General features: G+C 42.6%; 1 non-coding gene across 1 annotated transcript; it reads right to left on the bottom strand.

Moving 5' to 3' along the window:
* Positions 1 to 538: 538 nt before the first annotated feature.
* LOC126990022 (U4 spliceosomal RNA) lies at positions 539 to 680 on the bottom strand. The gene has a single exon (XR_007743948.1). It is a non-coding gene; the product is annotated as a U4 spliceosomal RNA (small nuclear RNA).
* Between the last annotated feature and the right edge of the window lie 5,161 nt (positions 681 to 5,841).

Raw genomic sequence — 5,841 nt, 5'->3', positions numbered from 1 at the left:
AAAGGGAAGGGAAAGGAAAACGTCGTCCTGAGTTCATTCAACCGAAGCATTGACCACCACTACAAACACTGCCGCCACCGCCACCACCACCACCACCATATGCAGGAAGGAAAACACGTGGTGGTGGTGGTCGAGAGAGAGAGAGAGAGAGAGCGAGTCTTTTGGTTAGCGTCAGTCATGTGTTTGTTGTTTTCCCTTGTCCCTCTCGTCCGTTGCCTCCCTAAAAATATTTTCGTGTGTCTCCTATTACTCCATTCCCTTTCCACTTTACGATCGGTGCCACAGGGCCGGGAACAGACGAAGATTAAAAGATAGGCGTCCCATGTCGCGCCACCTCAGTCTGGCAACGCTGTAAGGCAGGGCTCATGACCACCTGCCTGTGCTGGGTGTGGCTGGGCAGCAGTGCTGCTCCCTATCCTTCATAACGAAACAGGGCCACGGCTTGTCATTCTCGATGTGATGACAGATATTGCTGCATGGATTATAGACAGTACTTTGGTCTTTCAGCAATGTGTCAGATAATAGTCAGATTTTTTAGCCCAAAGCTGGGCTAACAAAAATTGCCTTGGCCGACTATATTTCAAGTCGCCCAGGCGGGGTATTGGGAAAAAGTTTTCAACTAGCAATAATCGCACCTCGGATGAACCTCATTGGTTACGATACTGCCACTGCGCAAAGCTAACATTTCTGATGTTGAGGCGACACTATATTCCCCTCTGACTAACCTCCTGAGCCAGGTAAAATCGGTAATATGCAAAATTTTCTTTATTATTAGGTAAACATGTTTTATACGTACGTAATAATATTTCTGTAGTTAGGTTTTCAAATTAAAAATAGTTTTGAAAATAAAATATTTATAAATAATAATGATGTAAGGCTAAAATTCTGCACCTCCATAACACAAAAATGACCCAGTAAAGTTATTTTCATATCCTGACGATTAAGTTTGATTTCTTACATCATTTTCTTTCGTATAATAACAAACTCATAATACAGAAATGCACAAATAATTAACTTGGGCTAGCGAGAACAGTGGTAACTGAGACACACGAGCCGCCCCGACAAAGAGACCACCGGCGCCGCCTTGGAGGGGAGACTCAGGCAGACGCGCGGCTCCGGACCAAGGAAGGTAGAGGACAGATATCGCTACTCACTAAGACCGCTGTAGTAAAAATTATGGCACGAGCTTTTTTTATTAGGCATTATGGATCACTTTTCGACCTGTACGACACTACGGTCGGTATTCTCAGACGCTCCGGCCTCTCACATAAACTACTTCATGGGGCCGAAAAGGAGATTAATCGGGTTTTCATGACGGGTTCTTCACGTGCATGGTACAGAAGAAGGGTCAGACTACCACCAAGGTTATAAAACCGTCCCTGGAAATGCCAAATACGCTACGAAAGCATTGTTAAATGTGTGTGTTTGGGCTCCGCTGTGTTTAATATGACCCTACCTCTCTTCTATCCTCCTTGCTCTTGACCTTTCCCTCGGCCCAGAGATCCTCCGCCTCTTTTCATGGTTAATGCGAGGGTTTCTGATCGCTCTTGTGTTCCCGAAGCCTCGTGTGACAACCGTATATAAATTTCAGGTGATTCATTTAGGGGCTTTGATAGGTGGGAGAAGGGTGGGATAACGTACTTGTGACGCAGTGCACGCACAGTAATAAACGTTTGATTGACAATAATATCTGTAGCGTATAAAACAGGCGTACTAGAGGTGGGTGGCATTGATAGGAGTGGCTTTGACAGGTGGGAGAAGGGTGAGATAACGTAGGTATTTGTGACGCAGTGAACGTTTGATTGACTATAATATCCGTAACGTATAAAACGAGCGTACTAGAGGTGGGTGGCATTTATTTGAGGCTAAGAAATGCTATAATAGTTCCTTCCACGGGAGAGATAAATAAGAAAAAACATTAACACTGACGATAACGCTCAGAAGTGAAAAATAAATAGCATTAATAAAAATACAATAGTAACAGCTATAATAAAACAAACAACAATAGAAATAACAATCCATAAAAATATATACATAGTCACTCTACGTAAACTCCATAGTAAAACTGGACAAACGAAAGACTAACGATCAAGAAAGAAAATAATGACGCCAAAAACATACAGCATGAATCATAATAATGCGAAGAAAATGCAACTTAATCCACAATGATAATGCTCGCCAAGAAAAATTTCTCGCAGCATTTTACGAAGACGGCATTAGGCTAACCGATGATGCTGACGATGATGATGATGATGAAAACAAAAAAGAAGGAAATGAGGAGAAAAATGATAACGACTAAAACATGACAACACAGAAACAATACAGAAATTACACTAATACCAATACTCATAACACTGATAACACATAAACAAGAAGCTAGACAAATAAAGGGAAAAAAGAACTAGTAGGCATGATAAAATAGAAATAGTACAAAAATGATACTGATATAAATAACACTAAAACGTAACCACCACGATATATATAGAAAAAAAAATACGCACAAACAGACGGACGAGGACACACACACACACACACACACACACATAAATAGACAAGTAGATACAGACCGGCAGACAGACACAAAGGCAGAAATAAAAGAAAGACACACACACGAACCAGGAGAAACCCAGACAGACAAACAGACAGACAGACAGACACGAAAAAACAAATACACAGACACACACAGACACAGACAAAGGAATACAGGCTGAGACAAGAAGGTCACCATGACGCAATAGTCTCGAGATGGCTTCTCTCTCTCTCTCTCTCTCTCTCTCTCTCTCTCTCTCTCTCTCTCTCTCTCTCTCTCTCTCTCTCAGTGGAGGAGCTAGAAGCGTTAATAAGCCAGGTGGCAAAAAAAATAATTGACACTGACCTAGTGGGTTGAAAGAGAGAGAGAGAGAGAGAGAGAGAGAGAAGCAAACGACTCGGAATTTGTTACCCCATTTTTGCTGTTAAGGTTTCCTTTATAATAATAAAATAATAATAATAATAATTGTAATAATAATAATAATAATAATAATTATAATAATAATAATAATAATAATAATAATAATAATAATAATAATAATAATAATAATAGAAATGAAGAAAAACAAGAACAAGAAAACCAAAAAAATTATTTATTCGTGCCCTCAATATTACTTTCATATCCTCGTTTCCTTCTCTCTCTCTCTCTCTCTCTCTCTCTCTCTCTCTCTGAACGAGGAGAATGGAAGAAACATTTGAATCAGAAAAAGAGGACCGAACGCGATGTGAAGGAAGATCAGAAGGAGGAAGAGGAGGAGAAAGAGTGAGGCAGGAAGAAGAGAAGGAAGAGTGGAATGGATAACAGTTCCGATGCCGGCTATTGACTTCCACTGCCTCCTCTTTGTCCAAATCGTTTAAATTGGAGGAATATGTTGAAAGATTTAAGAGGATTGCAAAAGGTCTGATACATTAACTCTAGAACTGTAACGCTGGGTCCGGGCGGACCCACGCTGTCTCTACGCTGTGATATTTGAGCTCTTTTTCCAAAGTGGTGGCTGTATGCGAGTTGTGGTTCTGGCTGAATCCATTTGACACTCAGAGCTTGATGATGGGTTATGCCATCTACATTATGCACGCCCCTGATACGAGGTAGGAGGTAGTGTGGGTCCGGTCGGACCCACAAATTCCAGCCATGTGATTCTTACTCATGACACTTCATACAGAAAAAAAATATTATTATAGTGCTTGTGTACATACAAGTACGAGACATAGAGGCACGCTGACTTACTCCCTCTCTACAAACAATAACCGCCGTGGTGTACCGGGCCGGTGACGCGTAGTAACAACAAAGAATAACCAACACACAAGCAGTGATACATCTTCGTCTGTACCTGTCAATTACTATGTTCGGTACAGCGCCTGGTTTTCCTCGCCTCCTCCTCCTCCTTTTCTTGTTTGACCTCCACCTCCTTTTCTTCCTCATTGTATTTCCTGTATTTATTGTCTCTGCCCTTCTTTTCTTTTCTTCCTCCTCCTCTTTTTCCTTCTTCTACTCCTAATAGCATCTTCCATTTAGCGTAACCCGTTTCTGGGTCGTGATCTGGCGTGTTCCATTTAGCGGAACCGATCAGCTGACGCCGCAGCCTGCACCCATTTTAGAGGATCTGGGTGACCCGGAGGGACCCCACTGCCGAGCAGGGTTAGCCAGATCACTTTCGACCCAAGACCCAGGCCAGGACCAAGACTATCGCCGCCGCCGCCATTTGCATGCCTTATTTCCCATATTTGGGTATTTTTTGCTACAACCACTGCATCCAGGTGGTGCCTGGTGATCCGGAATTGTAGGTACTGTATGCCAGTTACATATTTACCCATAGATATGTGCCGAAAACCATGAATAATAAGTTAAAAGTGGTGCAGTGGGCGGGGCGTTGAAATTTTCATTTCGGGCCCAGCAAGAGGCCTGTAGTGGCTTTAAACGAAAACAGTTGGATGAATAGATGTGTCGAGAGCCATATATGTATGGCGGGGCAAGGGTTTTGTGGCCGGGCGAGGAGGGAGTGAAACGCGACTGCTGTTTTATATAGAATAGCACCCACCCGGGTGTCAAATTGGCGCTGTGTCCAGGGGTAATGGGCTCCCTCCCACCACAGGCTCAAGGGCCAATGCGACGGAGATGAGCACCGAGGCCACGCGCTGCTATAGCATATGCCCCCAACTTTACTTTTACCTTACAGTGACTGACGTGTTTATTGCCGATACATGTTGACTTATTATTTATCATTACCTACCCAGTTAATTTTCATCATCATTGGTAACCCCCATTTATGCATAATGTAAAGATGAATCGTTTGTTTCAGTGACTTTGTGTTATTTGGGTCACTGATATCACAAAAAATACCAGTTAGGTTAGATTATCAATGAGTGAAGCAGTAACAATTCAATATTATATTTAAATGGTAATCAATCGGGCAAAACTTAAGAATAACCACTCCAAACCAATATTCGTATTAATTTAGCATGTGAAAGAATTATTATTATAATGCATTTTCATATACATTTTACCTTGGGGAGGGGCCAGGGGGGCAAGCCTCTTTAATTATAGAGGTAGGTGGCTCGGATTTTATAAGTCCATTGTTATTGTTTCACAACCGCCTCTATACACAGACTGAGCCTCATACCTGCCTTGCAGTGCGCGCAGGTCGTAAAGTTCGGTTGGAGTAGTTTAAATATATTTGACATGTGGCGTGGCCCATCAAAACTTGCGCGCCAGGAACAGATTGGGAGGGCGGCGGTGGGGGAGGGGGCAGTATGCCCACCATCTGATGAGATGCCTGACACTTGTCAACAGATTGAATGCTAGGTCAAATTGGAATAGACTGCAAGAGTATGCGTTAGGGACTTTCCTTACTTTCGAGACTTGGGAATTTTTCCTGATTAGGGATTTTTCCAGGGAAATTTTGGAAGGCCATTTTTCAGTGATATGGGCTCCCCCAATACCCCAGTTCCCACAGGTCCCCAGGTTTGTCTTGGGGGTAGGGAGGCTAGGGTGGTGGAGGGGGTGGAGTGGTAATTCTTGAGATTTACCGTGGCTCTCCCGTCACGCTGGTCGCGGGTTCAAGATAAGTACAAGATAGCTAATAATGCGGCTATAGGTCCAAATAGGTTAAGTTTCCTAAATGACAAGTTTTGTTTAAAATTATATTCCATCATTTTTTTGTTGCCGAGGTATAATTTGAAGGCATGAATAGTATTTCAATTGTCGTAGAACGTATCCAATTTGGATTATCAATATACAGTCATCTATCAAAGGTGGCATATGCTGGAGAAGTGTCGCCTCACCCACCCTACAACCAAGTCAAGGTCCCTCTG

Source organism: Eriocheir sinensis, unplaced genomic scaffold (genome assembly GCF_024679095.1).
Source record: "Eriocheir sinensis breed Jianghai 21 unplaced genomic scaffold, ASM2467909v1 Scaffold1419, whole genome shotgun sequence".
Lineage (NCBI taxonomy): Eukaryota > Metazoa > Arthropoda > Malacostraca > Decapoda > Varunidae > Eriocheir > Eriocheir sinensis.
This window is presented reverse-complemented; position numbering and strand designations above follow the sequence as displayed.